The sequence below is a fragment of the Vulpes lagopus genome, chromosome 10 (genome assembly GCF_018345385.1).
Source record: "Vulpes lagopus strain Blue_001 chromosome 10, ASM1834538v1, whole genome shotgun sequence".
Taxonomy (NCBI): Eukaryota; Metazoa; Chordata; class Mammalia; order Carnivora; family Canidae; genus Vulpes; species Vulpes lagopus.
This window is the reverse complement of record NC_054833.1, coordinates 101,402,718-101,422,854: the sequence shown is the minus strand read 5'-3', so window position 1 is coordinate 101,422,854 and position 20,137 is coordinate 101,402,718.

Below are 20,137 nucleotides of genomic sequence, written 5' to 3'. Positions count from 1 at the left end.
GTTAAAAACAACAGTAGTACAAGATTTTACACACACACAGGCACACGTTATAATTCATTTTTTTTTAAATTTTTATTTATTTATGATAGTCAGAGAGAGAGAGAGAGAGAGAGAGAGAGAGAGGCAGAGACATAGGCAGAGGGAGAAGCAGGCTCCATGCACCGGGAGCCTGATGTGGGATTCGATCCCGGGTCTCCAGGATCGCGCCCTGGGCCAAAGGCAGGCGCTAAACCGCTGCACCACCCAGGGATCCCCCCGTTATAATTTATTTTTAGATTTTTAAGTTAAATACAACTCAAAAGACAAGCTTGGAAATATTTTACTGATGGAAAATGTTATAATAGTACAAAAAAATCTTAAGTGCCATTTAAAATATTAATCTTCAAATGACATGCTCTTTTTTCCCACTATCAGCATAAAGCTCTTAATGTCCATTAGGTGGGTGACTGGGGGGCCTGGAGCTTAATAATCTCATTCATTCCTTCAGAGGTAAGCCTTTGAATTTGATTTGTCCATTTGGAGATATTTGAATGATTACAAATAAAACAGGTTGAAGTCTGATAAATCTCAGAACCTATCTTGATAATAATAATTATCATGTACTGTCTACCAACTTTTCTTTAAGAACAATAATAATTAGCTTTAGAAACTCTGTATTGGTACATGTCAGTAGCTAAACCTCTGAATTTTTAACATGGACAATCTGCATTTTGTCATAGTTGCATTTTGCCACACTGTGGTCTCCAGAGTTGGTGTGATTTGACAGTTTGAATCTTGCAGATCAAGTAGGTGAACCAGTGAAACACTGTGAGCAAATCACGAGCTGATGGATTTCTGGAAGTTTGTTGGGTTTTATCTGTTGGAGTTTTAGGTTCAAGGACATCTTTAAATTCCTAGATTTATAATATGTAAGACAGAGAAAGAAAATTGCCTTTTTATATCTTTCTTCCACAATTTTTGTATATTTTGTGTCTAAAATTAATTATTAGATCACATAAGGGTTAGTTTTACCCATTCATTAATATACTACCGCCATACTTTAACCTAATCTTCATTCATTTTTTTTTTTAGTTAAATGTGTGTTTATCTTCTGAGATTCTTTTTTTTTTTTTTTAAGATTTATTTACTCATGAGAGAGAGAGAGAGAGAGAGAGAGAGAGATTGACACAGGCAGAGGGAGAAGCAGGCGCCCCTCAAGGAGCCTGATATGGGACTTGATCCCAGATCCTGGGATCATGCCCTGAGCCAAAGGCAGACCCTCAACCGCTGAGCTATCCAGGCATCCCTCTTCTGAGATTCTATTAACATTAGCAAAATTATTCTTAAATTGGGAAATGAATGTCCATTTTATTATTAGCCATCTTATCTTATATGTTACGTCTTTTTTTAAAAAAAATATTTTATTTATTTATTCATGAGAGAGACACAGAGAGAGGCACAGACACAGGCAGAGGGAGAAGCAGGCTCCATGCAGGGAGCCCGACCTGTGACTTGATCCTGGGTCTCCAGGATCAGGCCCGGGCTGAAGGCGGTGCTAAACCGCTGAGCCACCGGGGCTCATGTCTTTAAATGCACAAAATATTATATAATAATCATTTAAATAAATCGTCCAAACATTTTATTATTCTGCCAATCCACAGATGCTAATTCAGAAAAACATGGGAGTTATGGAAATTCACAAGTTTGAACATTAATTATGTGGGCATGGCATACAATGTTAACTAGAGTATGATTCTTTCATCACAGCTTTGTGGGAAGCCCTGTTTCTATAACAGATGCTTTTGTGGAATCGAGGTTGGCTCTACGAACCCCATAGGAAGATGCCCTGCTGAAGAGATTTGGGTCTCAACCAGGACTGTTAGATTGCGCTACTCCACAGGGACTCAGCTACACTGCTGAAACCGTGTGGCATGGTGAACACCTAAACAGAGAAATATGACCAAAGTGGTATGAACTAAAATCAATAAAATCAATCAGGAAATCACAAAGCATATATTCTGGGCTATGAAGCAGAACATTTTCCCTCGTGGTAGAGAAATTGTCAGTAAATGGCCTTAAGAATAAAGTGAATATGAACCAGCAATTCACGCATATGTTGAGAAAGTATGGCCCAGGAATACCTTCTCAGTATTCAGCCAATTTGTAGTGTATCCTGGAGATAATGTGCTGAAGAGGAAAGAAGGAAATTCACATTTATTGAATACCTGCGAAGAGTAGGTTTTGTGCAAGACACTGTGCGTGGCCACTCTCCTGAGTTACAATTATTCACTTTTACAGTTCATGTCAGTGGGACTCAGAGACAGTCATTGGGACACATCAGAGTCAGAAGCCGACTCCACAGTGAGGCCTCTTTAATTTATGATCTTGTGCTGATCCCCAAACACCATATAATTTGTGAATTTAATTGCTTTTGGATGGAAGGTGTTCTTTTATTTAACAAGTAATTCCTGGTAAGTCTCCAATATTCTGGGCCTTGTCTCCTTTCTCAGCTCCTTCTCCTGATAGTCTCTTATATGCTGGCTCTTCCTTCTGATTCTGTCCTAGACCCTTTTGATCATCCTCTACATGCTCTTCGCAGGCACCCTCATCCCCTTCTGTGGATGTACTTACAGTAATTCTCTAACTGATGTGCTGGTTTCGCTGATATCCACCGTTCCTCATTGAAATATGTACATTGATTCCTACAAGATGTTGAGCCATTGTGCCTGTAGACTGCATTTTCTACTTTTCTTCCTGCTGGTAGAATTGTAGGCTTATCTTGGTTAGTGGGTTTTGTTCCTAACCTTAGCAGTCAAGTTGGACATGTTACTGTTTTCTGTATTTTTGTTATACATTGTGCCAACTGAAAATAGATTCAAACAAAAACCAGAGTTGTTTCTATGAAAATCACGTTGAGGGGGATCCCTGGGTGGCTCAGTGATTTGGCGCCTGCCTTTGGCCCAGGGCGCGATCCTGAAGTCCCAGGATCGAGTCCCACGTTGGGCTCCCTGCATGGAGCCTGCTTCTCCCTCTGCCTGTGTCTCTGCCTCTCTCTTTCTGTGTCTCTCATGAATAAATAAATAAAATCTTTTTAAAAAAAAAAAGAAAATCACGTTGAATGCTTTGGAAAGACTTGTTACAGGAAGTCATAAAATTTTTTTTTTCCTGTTGATTTAAAGGCAGGAAAGAGTAAGAAAAGAACAATAAAAATCTAGATTTCTCTACTCATATCTTTCACAAATGTTTTGATGTTCTCATTCCACTTTAAAAACTGGAAACCAGAAACAAATAATGCATTGTGAATAAAGTTTTGCTTGAAGGGTAATGGAAAACAAAAAGTAGTAAACCTATTCTAAAGAACCAGAAAATCTTTCGTGTTTTTTAAGTTAAAATAAAATGTTTAAAGTATATTACTATTTTATGCTTTTACCTTTGGCTAACTTTTTCAATTAAACCGAGAAATTCAGGAAAATTAAAGGGCTGGGCAGTGTTTAGGGAAATCAGCTAAGAATAATTCAGTGATGCAGACCAGCAACAGTGAGGGACATATACTCCTCTATACTTTAGGAGACCCAGGGACAGTAGCTTGGCTTTTGGTGGAGGGGCAATTAAAGATGATGTAGCAGGAAGGAAGCCCTCGAAAAAGCCACCAATCTTCTCTTCTGCTTCTGATATCCAGCTGATGCCTACTGTTAGTGAGATTAAGAAAAGATATGTAGCATAATCCATCACTTTTTTCTTTTACATCTGCTTTTGATTTTTGTATGGGTGGAAAATTTGTGCACTCAACAGTGAATTCACAAATCTGATTATATAATGAAACATCTAAAGGAAATACCAATTAGAACATTCCCATCTGTAAATCTAAAATGTTACACCACTGCTGTTCATATAAGGTAGCAGGGGGAAAACAACCATGACAAGAAACATTAATGGAACAGTCACCATTTATGGAGTTTATCACAAAGCCGAAGTTAATAATCAGAACGTTGTTCTACTACTGTCCTTTCTATTTTTCACTTACTGTCCATTACGACATTGAATTAATGGCATCATTTTTTTGGAGTGGATGAATCAAACCTTCATTTCTAAAAAAACCCTTTAATATTTAGTGTTCCTATTCTTCATGGAGTTGCCTTAATTTTTCATTGACTGAGACTAATGGACGATGCAACCAAGAGGCATCTTGTTGGATCCCCTAGATTTCACATATAATTTTATTTGTACATACTCCTCTGCACCATTGTGTAGGAGCAACTCAATTCCCCCTCAGGAATAAAAATCAGCTTCTGGGCCCCTTTCTCACCTTGTTTATACAGCACATAAGGACCTAAAAATGCCCAGAGACTTGCCTCATTATTCAACTCTATCAATACCTAACTGTATTGTTTTTGTTTGCCAGACAAACAAAAAAAATTTGTCAAGTGATAAAAGTGATGAGGGTACTCCAACCTCCACCTCTTGGTTTCTGAACCCATGGATTCTTCTTGCTCAACATTGACTGCTGGCTTAAGGCATAGCCATATTTTGTTGTACTGCCCTTGCCCTTGCAAAGTAGTGTCTCTCAACTGGCTTCAGAGACTGGAGCAGATGATAAGTCCAGTGATTTTATATGAGAGTGAGGCTATTGTTGAATTTCCTTTGCTATCAAAGGTGTTTTCTCGGTTTGAGGCAATGTTGTATGGGATAGAGTGGTAATGTATAAGTCATTCTATAAGTCAGGGATGATAGGAGATGGATGCAACTCTTCAGTACTTAAAATTATATCCTGAGTTGGGCTTGGTATTCAGTCACATCCAACCCAATACTATAGGAGATGAGATTTTCCTTCCAGGCTATTCTCAAGACTTTCTGATTTTCTTCTTGTTTCTAAAGTGGACAGTCTTGGTTTTCAATCTCTCTCTTTCTCCAGGTATATCCTATACAGCTCTCAGAAGCATCCAGTTGACTCTGTTTTCATTAATATTACTAATTCTACCATAGTAGCTGGTATTATGGCCATGTGACCTCTCACAAACTGCCTTCCACTTGCATCTCCTACAACATCGTTGCTAGGGAAAATCTGAATAATCCTAATACCACCTCATCCTGTGGCTTAACATTATAGCACTTTCTCACAGCAAAGTGGCTTTATGTGTATCTCTCAAAAATATGAACAACTTATACACAGAGTCCTGCTTGCAAGTTTTTTTTCTGGGACATTTCTGGTACTAGTTCCTTTATCTGCCACTGTTCTCACAAGGAACAGAGGATATACAACAGGTAATTGAGGAGAATTTGGTAAAGAGGCTATTTACAGAAATGTGGACAGGATTTAATGGCACCTAGGAAGGTAAGCATATGCTATGAAGACAGAGGCAGTAGCAAAATTTTGCTCTTACTAGCATCTCCAGCCTTTATTTTTCTGAAGGATAGTAGTTGTTGGAAAGAGCTACTTACTTTTTAGCTTCCAGTCTTCCATGTGCCAGAGGTCCATCTTTATTAATTGGAAGGGAAGTGGCAAGACAATCTGCCTTTTGCTCTTACCCATAGAAATAAATTGATGTGTGTGTATTCTTATGTATACCAACACTTTGAGCATTTATTAGCTCTCTGTAAAAATACTGAAATAAGACTATTTTCTAAGATACATTGAGATACAGAGAAGAGGCTAAAAAAATCAATGAAGCTTTCATTTATATATAGAAATAATATAGGTTGATTATTGATGTATGCTAAGAATTATTTGAGAAAATATTTCATAGAATACTTAGAATACTGGGGCGCCTGGGTGGCTCAGTTGGTTAAACGTCTGACTCTTGGTTTTCTCTCTGTTCATAATCTTGGGGTCTTGGGATTGATCCCAGTGTCAGGCTCTGTGCTATTTGAAGATTCTCTTCCTCTGCCTTTGCCCCTCCCCAGCTCATGTGCATGCTCTCTCTCAAATAAATAAATAAATCTTTTTTAAAAAACAAGAATACCTGGAATTCTGTGAAGAATGTTATAATTTTCTCATGGAAAATTAACAATGAATTCATAATTCCCTCTATATATACTCAAAGACTTGTGTTTGGATTGTGTTCTACAGGTACACATAGAAAAAATACTCTATGCATTTCATTGTTTATAATTGCTTAACCAGAATATTTCTAAGTAGAATAGCATGAATCATTTACCATCAGTAATAGCTTTATTTTTGTAACTATGAATACTTTCACAATACAAATCAAAATATGAGATAATTTTAATGAGAATCACTCCTGTAAAGCTCTTGGCCAGAGGTACACACACACACACATAATGCACACACACACACATTTTTTAACTGTATAGATCATTCAATTCAAGTTGACTTGAAAATTTAAATTGTGGGGGATCCCTGGGTGGCTCAGGGGTTTAGTGCCTGCCTTTGGCCCAGGGAGTGATCCTGGAATCCTGGGATCGAGTCCCACATTGGGCTTCCTGCATGGAGCCTGCTTCTGCCTCTGCCTGTGTGTCTGCCTCTCTCTCTGTGTGTCTCTCATGAATAAATAAATAAAATCTTAGAAAAAAAAAAGTTTGTATTGTGAATTTTCTAATGAAATGAGGTCTTTGAAAGAATCAGACACGTTAGTCATTTTCTACAATTTGACCAAACCAGGCTGTTTCAAAGCTGTGAGATCAATCAGTTCCTTGAAAATCATTGCTAACTCTGATGTATAGAATTACATTTTTAATTTTACAGAATTTAATTTCTTGGTTTAATTACTCTGCATTGCTCAGATTGTAAAAGCAACCTGATGAGTTATTTTTATTTATAGTGCTTCCATTCAAGGTGCTTATAATTATATTTCAGTGCGATGGCAATATGCAATCATCTATTTCAGTGCCTTTACATTTGTTGAAATTACGCTTTTGCCAAAGGTTAAAGAACTGTTTTTAAAGATAAAATATTATTTGCTAAAATGATAAATAAGGAAATTTTGCACATAGGTGCATTATAAAATCATCACAGATGGGTGAAGTTATAATTTCTATTTGACAAAGTCATCCAGTTTAGAATCTTTAAATATTTATGGAGTATCTTTTGTAGCACGCATTTTCACATGACACCTTCATATAGTGCTCAGGATGTATAAATTTGATATTTTTCATAATACAAAAGAAAGTCTAGTCTTATTTGGGAGGTGACTTGTGAGTACTATAACCATCAGGCTACATAAAGATACATTTCAGATTCTTTAACTTGGCTTAGAAGACCTTTCATGGCCTCCCCATCCAGCCCACACTGATCACTCTCCTGGGCGCATCCTCTGTGACAGCTGTCCTGACCTTATTTCAGTTTCTCAAAACACCTTGCTCTTTTTGGCTTCTGGTCTTCTCCCTTGCTCGTCCCTCTGCCCGTCTTGATTTCCATTCCTGCTCCTACATTTTCACTTTGCTGCTGAACCAAGTCATCATCTTTCAGACACCAGCCTAACCAGCCTAAATGTGATCTTATTCATTTACTGATACCTGAGAAATATTTATTAAATACATTATCTGGTCCCACTTGACTAGGTTAGGTGATATTCTTACATGTTCTTACAGCCTCTTTGAGTTCTTTTTTTTTTTTTAAAGATTTTATTTATTTATTCATGACAGAGAGAGAGAGAGAGAGAGAGAGAGAGAGAGGCAGAGACACAGGCAGAGGGAGAAGCAGGCTCCATGCAGGGAACCCGATGTGGGACTCGATCCCGGGTCTCCAAGATCACTTCCTGGGCCAAAGGCAGCGCTAAACCACTGAGCCACCAGGGCTGCCCCCTCTTCGAGTTCTATTACACTACTTATCAACTACTACTATAATTTCTTATTTAACGTACCTGTCTCCCTTGCAGAATATTTTTCTCACAGAAGGCCAAGCAATCACTATGTTATTTCTCCTTTAAATTCTGCGACCTGTCACCAAGACTTCTCTGTAATAGTTGCTCTTAAACACTTGGGTAAATCAATCATTGAACAAATCAGACTCATTATGAATCACCAAATACTGTACAAATAATATAGAAGAATCAAGGAATGCAGGTGGGGCAGAGCCTCAGCTCATTGAAAATAACACAGCATGTCCTGGCTTTTAGCCTGGAGGACCAGTACAGGCTGGGTAAACTGTCAGAGCTTGTGAAGAAGCTACGTCCTTATGTAATATGAGCCTCATGTGGCCATTGGGCTCTTCAGAGGGAAAGACCTTAGCATTTAACTCTTTTAGAGTGCATATGACACATCACTTCAAAGTTGATGCATCAAATGTTTTCATCTTGAATGAACTCCCAACAAAGCATTAGCAATCTGCACAGCCAGTTCATAGCACAGCAGCTCAAGGGTTGCTGAAGATACTCTGCTAGATTAACACAGTTGTATTTTCTGCCTGGAAGTTTACTCCAGTCAGTGCTCCAACTGCATGTTTTTTACACTAACGAAATCAAGAATTGTAAAGAGCCCTCAGGTCAGAAGTGATGCATGCAGTGATGGAAATGTAGCAACGAAAGATATATATGTGAAAGAAGTAATTGTCAATTTGGTAACTATAATTTCCCACTTGGTTTAAGTGAAATTTTCTTCACTGTCTCCATCAGCCTGTGAACCAGCACCCCTGAGGAGGTCACTGTGAGCTGGGCTGTGCTAGTTGGCCACACACAGTTCTCTGAATTCCTGAACATCCTTTCCCTTCCTGCCTTCCTCCCACACCTCATGCCAGATGCTTTCATCTTTCAATCCAGTTGTTTTTTGTCAATATTAATGGAGCGACAAGTCATATCCTGTAGTTTGTCAAATTTATTTATTCACAGCAGATTTTTCCAAGGTCTCTGAAGTCTGGGGGTGAAGGAGAAGACTGCTAACAAGGAGGATAGTCAGAAGGATAGTTAATCAAATTAAATCAAATTTTATAAGTCTTAATGGAGGACCCCCATCAGGTGATGCTGAGCAAGGTATGGCTTTCCAGCAGAGGTCCTGGGCAGTGAGCACATGGTAAGACTTGTCTAGCTGCGAGGAGCTCAGGCGCAGAACCCCACCTACCATTCCTGTTTCCTTATGAAAACCAACTATTGATGCTTTGAGAAACAAATACCAATTAGAACATTTGGGGCATGAAGGTAATTTAGTGGGTGAAGAAACAAAGCTATCATCATCAATTCTATTGCTTACAAAAAATTAGCAGGTGGCCCAGAGAAAGCTGATGAACATTGTGCATTCATGATCCCAGTTCCCCAAGGGGCAACAAGAAAACATGTTCATTTCTGAAAGCAGGCGTAGCTTCTAGACATTGCGGCACTTATTTTTAAAATTGTGGAAATAACTCCTGCTTTAATGTGAATCAGAGCTGAAGCTGAGTTATAATTTCCTTCCCTGATTTAGGTTGCGTTGAATTCTCGATTCAAAACTGTATTACGTTGAATAGAAACATACTGAAATCAAACCAAACAATTGTTCACATACATTTTCTGACAGATACAAAGCCACTTTATACTTTTTTTATGGATGAAAATTCAGAGAGGTTTACAGGTGATTTGATCACCTAGGCTATTTTACATAAATGCAATATGAGGAGGGATTTCTTTTTTTTTTTTTTATAAGTTTCTTTTTTTTTTTTTTTTTTTTTTATTTGTGATAGTCACAGAGAGAGAGAGAGAGAGAGGCAGAGACACAGGCTGAGGAAGAAGCAGGCTCCATGCACCGGGAGCCTGATGTGGGATTCGATCCCGGGTCTCCAGGATCGTGCCCTGGGCCAAAGGCAGGCGCCAAACCGTTGCGCCACCCAGGGATCCCTGAGGAGGGATTTCTATTGCCAAATTGGACAAGGTTCATTTTTGAGTTTGCATACAGTGTTTTGCAAATTGTTTCATTTTGTTACTCAACACCTCAGGATTCTCAACTCAGGATCTTTATTGGATTTACATTCTCTGAGTGGGAAAAGATTGATGGCATTGAATGCAGGATTCAGTGTAAAAGATCAGCATCAGTGAGCAGAAACAGGCTTAACGGTGACCTGCCTTATCAGAAGCCAAAAATGATAAATCTATGATAATTAAAATGGTATGATGCTGACAAATAGGTCAATGAAACAACTTACATAGTCCTTAAGGAGACTTTGATGTGATGCATACAATAAAATGAAAAGGAATAGAGTATTCAAAAAAAAATCATTGGGATAATTAGCCTTATAAACAAGCATGCACATGCATACACACATCTTAGAATTTTTATCATACTTCAAAAAGTATTCTGAGCTGTAAGATCTATACTTAACATTTATACTTAAATTGCTGGTATCACAAAAAATATATTAGGCTAATAAATAGATAAGGAAGGTATTTTTAATTAAAAAAAATCTTTGGAAGAAATAATATAACAAGCCCTAGTGTATTTAGCCCCACAAAATGTATCTTCTATACATCAGAGGCGTTGTGAAAAATTAAAGATTGAATGACAAACTAAGAAAAACATTTACAATTATAATGACAGGGTAGTAGATAATGGAGAGAAATTTAAAATATACATATATCATACAAATCTTGAGAAAAAAAGAATAAAAACACATTAAAAATAGGAAAATGTCATGAATGGAGGGAAAATGAGATGCTGCTAATTACTAAACTTTAGGAAAACTGGACTGTCCATCCTTAGTGATTGCCTTGGTTTCAGGCAACCACGTGGCCTTTTGCCTTGTTAGAAGAGGTGGCATAACTTTCTTATGTGGCTAGCCTCAGAGTACTATGCTCTGTTGGTGGTCCATAACATCCTTGCCCAACGCCCCCACCCCCCAACTTTGTAAAGAGTGCTTCAATTACCCTACTAAGTTTGGCATCAGTTTTCTGTTACGATCTATCAGGATAAATATTACAATTTGAGTTCCTTCACAGGCTCTGTGCACTTAACTATAAAATTTTAAATGGATGTTAATTTGAACATTAAATAAACAAAGAGACTTATTTTCCATCGCATCAATTTCTTTTTAATACAAACAATAGAAAAAGGAGCTTTTACTATAGAGTTTGTATTAATTTATGATTATTAAAATTCTAATCTAAGCATTGCTAATTTGGAAAAATATTTTCTCTTTGGAGTAGATTTAATGAAGCAAAACTAAGCTTTTTTGTTTGTTTGTTTGATTGATTTTAGAGAGGGAGACAGGGAGGCAAGGCAGAGGGGCAGAGGGAGGGGAGAGAGAATCCTAAGGAGGATCCACACCTAGTTTGGAGCCTGACACAGGGTTCAGTCTCATAACTCTGACATCATGACTTGAGCTGAAATCAAGAGTTGGACCCTTAACTGACTGAGCCACCTAGGAGCCCCCAAACTAAGCATAAATTTCTTTTTTTTTTTTTTTTCCTTTTTTTTTTTCTTTTTTTTTTATTGGTGTTTAATTTACCAACATACAGAAAAACACCCAGTGCTCATCCCATCAAGTGTCCACCTCAGTACCCGTCACCCATTCCCCTCCAACACCCGCCCTCCTCCCCTTCCACCACCCCTAGTTCGTTTCCCCGAGTTAGGAGTCTTTATGTTCTGTCTCCCTTCCTGATATTTCCCAACATTTCTTTTCCCTTCCTTTATATTCCCTTTCACTATTATTCATATTCCCCAAATGAATGAGAACATACACTGTTTGTCCTTCTCCGATTGACTTATTTCACTCAGCATAATACCCTCCAGTTCCATCCACATTGAAGCAAATGGTGGGTATTTGTCGTTTCTAATGGCTGAGGAATATTCCATTGTATACATAAACCACATCTTCTTTATCCATTCATCTTTCGATGGACACCGAGGCTCCTTCCACAGTTTGGCTATTGTGGCCATTGCTGATAGAAACATCGGGGTGCAGGTGTCCCGACGTTTCATTGCATCTGAATCTTTGGGGTAAATCCCCAACAGTGCAATTGCTGGGTCGTAGGGCAGGTCTATTTTTAACTCTTTGAGGAACCTCCACACAGTTTTCCAGAGTGGCTGCACCAGTTCACATTCCCACCAACAGTGTAAGAGGGTTCCCTTTTCTCCGCATCCTCTCCAACATTTGTTGTTTCCTGCCTTGTTAATTTTCCCCATTCTCACTGGTGTGAGGTGGTATCTCATTGTGGTTTTGATTTGTATTTCCCTGATGGCAAGTGATGCAGAGCATTTTCTCATGTGCTTGTTGGCCATGTCCATGTCTTCCTCTGTGAGATTTCTCTTCATGTCTTTTGCCCATTTCATGATTGGATTGTTTGTTTCTTTGGTGTTGAGTTTAATAAGTTCTTTATAGATTTTGGAAACTAGCCCTTTATCTGATATGTCATTTGCAAATATCTTCTCCCATTCTGTAGGTTGTCTTTTAGTTTTCATAAATTTCTTTATATAAAATTGTTAATTTGTTTTCATTAACACCACCAAAACAAACATAAACATCCATTAAGTAAATAATGCAATACTGACAGAGAAGAGCACCATTAAGCTAGGAATTTTGTAAAAATGCTTCTATACAGCAGAAATGAGCAAGAAAAATGTGAAGTCAACATGTATCAGTTGAAGAAAATACCTTCTGAAAAAAATAAAAAAAATAGAAATAAACTGTATAACAGTTAAAATAGAATTAAATATAAGAGCATTTAACAATATGAAAAACTACTTGATTCATACATTCAGAAGGTAACTATAGAAATGAATGACAACAGACAAAACCCAGAAGGAAAAAGAGTTTATTGAACAAAGGAAAGAGAAGAAAAAGACAGAATGGAAGCACCTGGGTGGCTCAGTTGGTTAAGCATCTGGCTTCAGCTCAGGTTGTGATCCTAGGACCTGGGATGTAGCCCCACATCGGGCTCCCTGCTCAATGGGGAGTCGGCTTCTCCCTCTACTCCTCCCCCTCCTTGTGCTCGCTGTCTCGTAAATAAATCAATAAGTCAATAAATCAATTAATCTTTAAAAAAAAAGAATGATGTATAAAACAGATACTAAATTACAAGATATCCAGGTGTGAAGAATAGACTAAAGTTAAACTTTCATTACATGCATTGCAGAAAGGCAGCAACCAAAAGAATAATAATGGAATTTTAAAAGAGTTAAGAAGATAAAAAGGAAAGTAGGAAAAAAGTGGGAATGGAAGATAAGAAAATAAGGAATAATATTCATATTATTTTAGTTTCTGGAGAATAAAACAAAATGATGCAACAAATAATATTTAAAACTCTAAGAAAATTTTCCACAGTTTTATTCAGACACACACTGATGTTTTATATATGTATGTGTATACACATTATGTATCTGCATATATATATCTGTATATATGCATACACACACATATGTATATATATGTGCATGTACACACCCAGATCTTCTGTAGTGGTTCTCTTATTTCATGACATATAGTAGTGATATTTCCACTAAGAGTAAGGCAAGTATACCCACAATCTCTGCTACTAATCAGCACTTTAAGGCAACTCTTAATATTTGATCAAGAGAAATGACTTAGATGTTTAAGAATAGGTAAAATAAGTAAGGAGTAAAACTTTCTCTTTTTTTTTGCAGGTGACATGAATGTATATTTGAAAGACTAAGGACTCTAGAATCAATGATGAAACTAAGAAAAATTTAATAAGCTATCAGGATATATAATAACACAAAATTAGCAGAACCAGTTAGAATACCAGTTGAAGAGAGGTTTGAAATATTTCTGAAGGACACGAAAGTAGACTTGAATAGATGGGAAGACATCCCTTATTCTTAGAGGGTAACGCAATGTTACGACGATATTAGTACTGTCCATCCAACTTATTCTCTAAATTTTAACTGAATACTCAACAAAAAGAAAAATTACAGCATCTTTTTTCACAGAGTCAGACTAATGAGTACTAAGCTTTGTATAGAAGAAGAAACTGTAAGAATAGCAGTGAAAATGATGAAATACTATGAGGAGAACAAGCCCTACCATGTGTGACTATAAAATTCTCTGTGACTCAAATGGTTTGGTATTGGTATGTGAGTAGACAAATAGAATTGTGCAGTAAAACAGAGAGTCAAGAGATAGACCCAAATACATGTGGAAATTTAGTATGTGATAATCTGCTACCTAGCAGATGAACTTTATAATGAGAAGTGCTTTAAAATTTGAGGACACATTTGCAGAAAGATAAAATTAATTCCATAGTAAAGTAGAATGCATTATTCCCCCAAAATGTGAACCAAAAAAGCATAGAGAATAAATTATAATGTCACATAAAACATAATGTAGAAAAAAATGTCAGAAAGGAGAGACAATGATGTTGCTTATTGATAAATGTTGTAGGAGGTCAAGAAGTAAACATTGATATGTAACATTATAGACGTTAAAATGTGCACACAAGTGCATTCTTAAATTCAAGCATATCTAAATCAGAGAAGAAAGGGTGCTCTCTTACTGTAGAATGCTATATAATAAATGTGGAAGGACTGATGGTGTTAAAAAAATCAGTTTCAACTATCATCGTTATAATTTATTTAAGCAATAAGTAATGGTGAATTGAGGCTGAAAACTAGTGGGTGAAATTTAGATGGGAAACTGGGTATTTATGTGGTTGCAAATATCTCAACAAAAAATACTTGTTAAATTACAACAGGTAGATGTCATTCTAATCAAATGGTCCAAGTTAACATCACCAGTCTAGAAAAACCATCATTTGATTGATGATATGTTGCCCTTCTTGAGACAGCATCACCTCTATGGTATTCCTGCTATAAATGCATAACCTTAATCTAACCATAAGGAAACAGCAAATAAACTCAAATTGAGAAACATATTATACAAAATAAATGGCTTAAATTCCTCCCAAAATGACAGTGTCATGAAAAGCAAAAAAAGATCGAGGAATGTTTAGGATTACAGATAACTAAAGAATTATGACAAACAAATGCAATAAATGTGTGATCCTGAATTGGGTCTTGGGCTAGAGAGAAATTATCTAAGGAGCAGTTATTGTGACAAATTGTGAAATCAGAATATGGACTGCATATTGAACAACGATATTTATGGGGTATTAACTTTCGTGAATTTTGCACTTTTTGTGAATATTTAAGAAAATAGTCTTGTTAGAAAATAAAAATGGAAGTGTTTATAGGTAAAGGAGCATAATGTGTGCAAACTTTCAGATGGTTCTGGAAAAAAATCATGAATATGTGTGTGTCTAGGCTGTGCACATTTGCACATATATAGAGACAAAGAAGAGGGAGATGGGAGAATGGTAAAAAATGTGACAAATATTAACAGTTAGTGAATCTGGCTGAAGGGAGTGTAGGGTGGCTAGACAAAATTCAGGACATCCAGTTAAATCAGAGTTTTAAATATTAAAAAAAAAACTTTTTTGGATAAGTATGTCCCAAATATTGTAGTGGCTTCCTTATGCTAAATAAATTATTTGTTGTTTATTGGAAACTCATGTCTGAGTGCCCCCCCTCACTAATTCTGACAGCTCCTCCTATTGCCATTAATTTATAAATATGAAGAATTGGCTGATATGATAATCTATAATATCCCTATAGATTCTCTGGTGTTTTAATTATTTCAAAATAAAGTTATGATAATATTGGTTCTTGAAATTCTAATTCCTGCAAACTAATTTATATATATTTTAGAAGGTGAGGGGTAGAAATGAAGTAGGCAAAATTTTTTTGAAGTTTTTATTTTTAAAATTTTTATATTTTTAAATTGAGGAATAGTTGATGCATAATATTATATTAGTTTCAGGTATACACAGATGATTTGACAACTCAGTGCTCACTGTGGTTAAGTGTGGTTTAATATTGAATACCATACAAACTTATTAAAATATTAACTGTATTCCCTATATTGTACTTTTCGTCCCTGTGAGTTAATTATTTATACTTGGAAGTTTGTACCTTTTAATCCTTTTCACCTGTTTTGCCCATTCCCCTCCCTCCCCTCTGGCAGCCACCAATTTGTTCTCTGTATTTATGAATCTGTTTCTTTTATTGCTTGCTTGTTTGTTTTGTTTTTTTTTAGATTCCATATATAAGTGAAATTAAATGGTATTTTTCTTTGTCTGACTTATTTCTTTTAGCATAATACCTTCTGTGTCCATCCCTGTTGTTGCAGATGGGAAGATCTCATCTTTTTTTTGGCTGAGTAATATTCCATTCCATTTATGGTATATATATATATACGTATATATATACACACACAAAATATATATACAAATATATATACAAAAATATATATATACACCTATATATAAAACCACACATAGATATATATACACCACATTTTCTTTATCAGTTCATCTATTGATTGGACACTTCAGTTTCTTCCATATCTTGTCTATTATAAATAATGCTGCAGTAAACACATGGGTGCATATTAGCTTTCCAAATTAATGTTTTCATTTTCTTTGGATAAATATCCAGAAGTGGAATTATTGGAGCAGATGATGTTTCTGTTTTCAATTTTTTGAGCAACTTCCATACTGTTTTCCACAGTGGCTGCACCAGTTTGCATTCCCACCAACAGTGTGTGAGTGTTCCCTTTTTTTCACATCCTTGCCAACACTTGTTATTTATTGTTTTTGTGATAATAGTCATTCTAGTATGTAGGGTGTAAGGTGATACCTCATTGTGGTTTTGATTTGCATTTCTGGGCAGCCCCGGTGGCGCAGCGGTTTAGCGCTGCCTGCAGCCCAGGGCGAGATCCTGGGGACCCGGGATCGAGTCCCACATCGGGCTCCCTGCGTGGTGCCTGCTTCTCCTTCTGCCTGTGTCTCTGCCTCTCTCTCTCTAACTGTGTCTCTATGAATAAATAAATAAAATCTTTAAAAAAAATAAAGTTTTGATTTGCATTTCCCGGATGGTAAGTGATGTTGAGCATCTTTTCATGTGTCTTTTGGCCACCTGAATGCCTTCTTTGGAAAAATGTCTATTCAGATCCTCTGCCCACTATTTAATTAGATTATCTGTAATTTTTTTTTTTTTGGTGTTGGGTTCTTTATATATTTTGGATAATAACCCCTTATCAGATATATCATTTGTAAATACTATCTCCTCTTCAGTAGATTGAAGTAGGCAAATTTTTAGGCATTCCCATAATATGACATATTTGCATATTTCTTTATAAATTAAATAACCGTATTAGGTAGTAATTACTACTATCTACTATACTAAGAGTCAATAGGCTGATTAATTTTTCCAAAGTATTGCATTTTAGCAAAATCCCTATAGCATATTGTCAAAGATAATGTTCAAAACAATAAATGAAATATCAGATATTTCCACGAGTTGATTTTTACTCACTCTTCCATCCATCAGTATTATCCAAAATTATTAAGATATTTTTATATTAGGAACTATGTTAATATATCAAGTATTAAAGTTATCTCTTAGGTTAAACAAAGTGAGTTTTTGAATCTCTACCTATAACAATTAATGGACCTTTCCACCTAAATTCATTGAAGTAAAATTTGTAAACTTTTTATCAACAAAATAGAAATTAAGCAAAACTATCAAAAACTTTTAATAAGTACTTCTCAAAGGTTAGTTAATATTAAATAAAACCTTAATAAAATGGATATGAATTTATATATACAACCTGTGTTTTATTAGGAATTAATATGGCTATATTATTCTTTATAAGATTATGTTAAATAATCATTTTGTTCTTTGAGAATATTCTACCTACTGCTTCAACTCTTAAATGCTCGTTTGTAATAAGTCTAAAGTCAGACATTTGCCTGTGGTGAGAAACGCAGTTTGCTAATTACTACAATTAATTTGGATGGCGACTTTGCCTTTGTATATATGAAATACTAGCAGATGTGATAAACAGTGCATTTTGAATCTAAAAAGCTCAACAGACACAAAAATGCTCATTACATTTTTATTTAAATGCTTATATATCAAAATGTGTATAAATTTTTAAGCCAGTAACATTTTCTCAGTGTCTTGTTTTTTTACATAGATATTTTTAAATATACATTCTCTCTCCCATAGGGAAGTATCGTAACTTTCTTTCAAAATATCTTCAAATGTTTAAAAATGGACATATTTAGTGTCCTTTTAAAAATGCAGTTATATGATAGAGAGCAAGTTGCAAGCTGTGGGGTAATGGAGGGAAGTGGGTATGGGATGGGCGATGGCTAGATGGGCAATGGGCATTAAGGAGGGCACTTGTGATGAGCATTGGGTACAAGTGATGAATCACTAAATTCTACCTCTGAAATCAATATTACACTGTATGTTAACTAACTAGAATTTAAAATAAAAAAAAAAAACAACCACCAACAAAGTCTACAACAAAAGTTCCTTGACTCACCAAGTATTTTTTTAATTGCTTAAAAAAATAAAAATGCAGTTATATTTCAAGTTTAAAAGTAAGAATCAATTGATTCTTAACTGAGGAAAATCAGACTCCATTAAAAAGAAATTTGTTTTCAGAGAGACCTTGGCAGACTTTAAGATGGCTTCCCATAATTCCTTCTTCCTCACATTCATGTCTTTGTGTGATTCCTTCCTTTGAGTGTGACTAGACCTGTGACTTGCTTCTAAGCATAGATTATGACAAGGGTGATGGATATGATGGCACACATGGGATGCTCCTCCCATGATTACATTTTGTAAGAGCACATTTTGCTAGTACACTTGCTCTGGAGACTACTTGCTGGCCAATGAAGGTAAGCCACCAAATTGATGAGGTGCACAAAGCAAAAGACTGTGAGCAGCCTCTAAGAACTGGGAGTCACCTTTACCAATTGAAGGCAGCTCCTAGGAGATGAGGGAGCCTCTAGCTGACAGCAAATAAGTCTGCCTTCATTTTTATAGACATAAGGAAATTAATTCTATCTATAATTTGAGTAAGAATGGAAGTAGATACTTCCCTATTCTGGCTTCCAGATGGGAAGGCAGCCTGGGTGTACCTTGATTTGAGCCTTGTGGAATTTTAAGTGGCAGATTACTCAGCTAAGCTGACCCACAGAAACAGGTAATAAATGTGTGTGTGTGTGTTTAACTGCTAATTTTGTGATAATTTGTTACCTAGCAATAGCTAACAGAGATACTTTATTTCATTTATAATAATGTTCCCCAAAGAGTTTTGAAATTAGAGAATGTTAGTATGACTAAAAAGAAAATAAAGCAGATTTTAACTATAAACCATCAATCTAAAAATTTCCTGGAATTTTAAAATATTAAGTACAATTAAAGAGGTTTTTTAAAATTATATTTCTGCTGAAATATTAGGCAAAACAAACTAAAAGGAACCCAAATAATTCCAAAGGAGTTTTAAGTTCTTTGTTAGAATTTTGGGAAAATAGTTCAATTAATTTTCAGATGGTTGATAAGAGTATTAGACATTCTCTGATATGGCTTTATGAAAGAACCCAAATGAATAAAGCATAGTGTTTTTGAGCTGCAGATAGAGAGATTGATAATTGTTTAAAAGTATGATTTTGTGTTGGCAAGAAATATATTTATATCTAACGGTTTCCCACTAAAATAATGGGAAGACTGATCTGGAGTATGACCTTAATTTTTAAAATATTTTTCAACCTGATTCCATACAAAAATGTATAATAGTTGAATTCAACTATCATTGAAAAATTAGGAAGGGAAAGAAAAATTAAAATTTACAGAAGACTTTCCTGATACATTGGTAATGATGCCTTTGTATAAATAATTTCAAGTTCTGTTTTGGGAAACAAGAATATTAACGATCTATTTATGAGATGACAGGCTCATCTGAAACAATATTATTCTTAAATATTCTATCTTACATCCCCACAAGACAGCAGCTATTCTAAAAAGTTCAAATTCTTTGGGAACTAGTAACCTACCAAATAATGTCTACCAGTATCATAATTGTCCAGATGACTTGAAATATAAATTGCATATTCACTCATTCATCAGTTTATTTGCTAGAACACACACACACACACACGCACACACACAATTCACATGTATTCATCAGTCAGATGCATGTCATTTAGATGCTGTATTATACTTCCTCATTCAATTCCAAAGTTAGGCCACTAATGCACCCATTTCACTATTTTAAAACACTCCCTATCTAGACCAATGGAAACCTGATTTGCAGATGCACTGCATTTGCACTAATCCAGCTGGATTAAGTCCTACTTACTTGGTTGCCTTCCAATTCTTCCCATTGGATTCTTGCCATTTTCTTTTATTCTTTTCATCCTCCCCCCTCTGT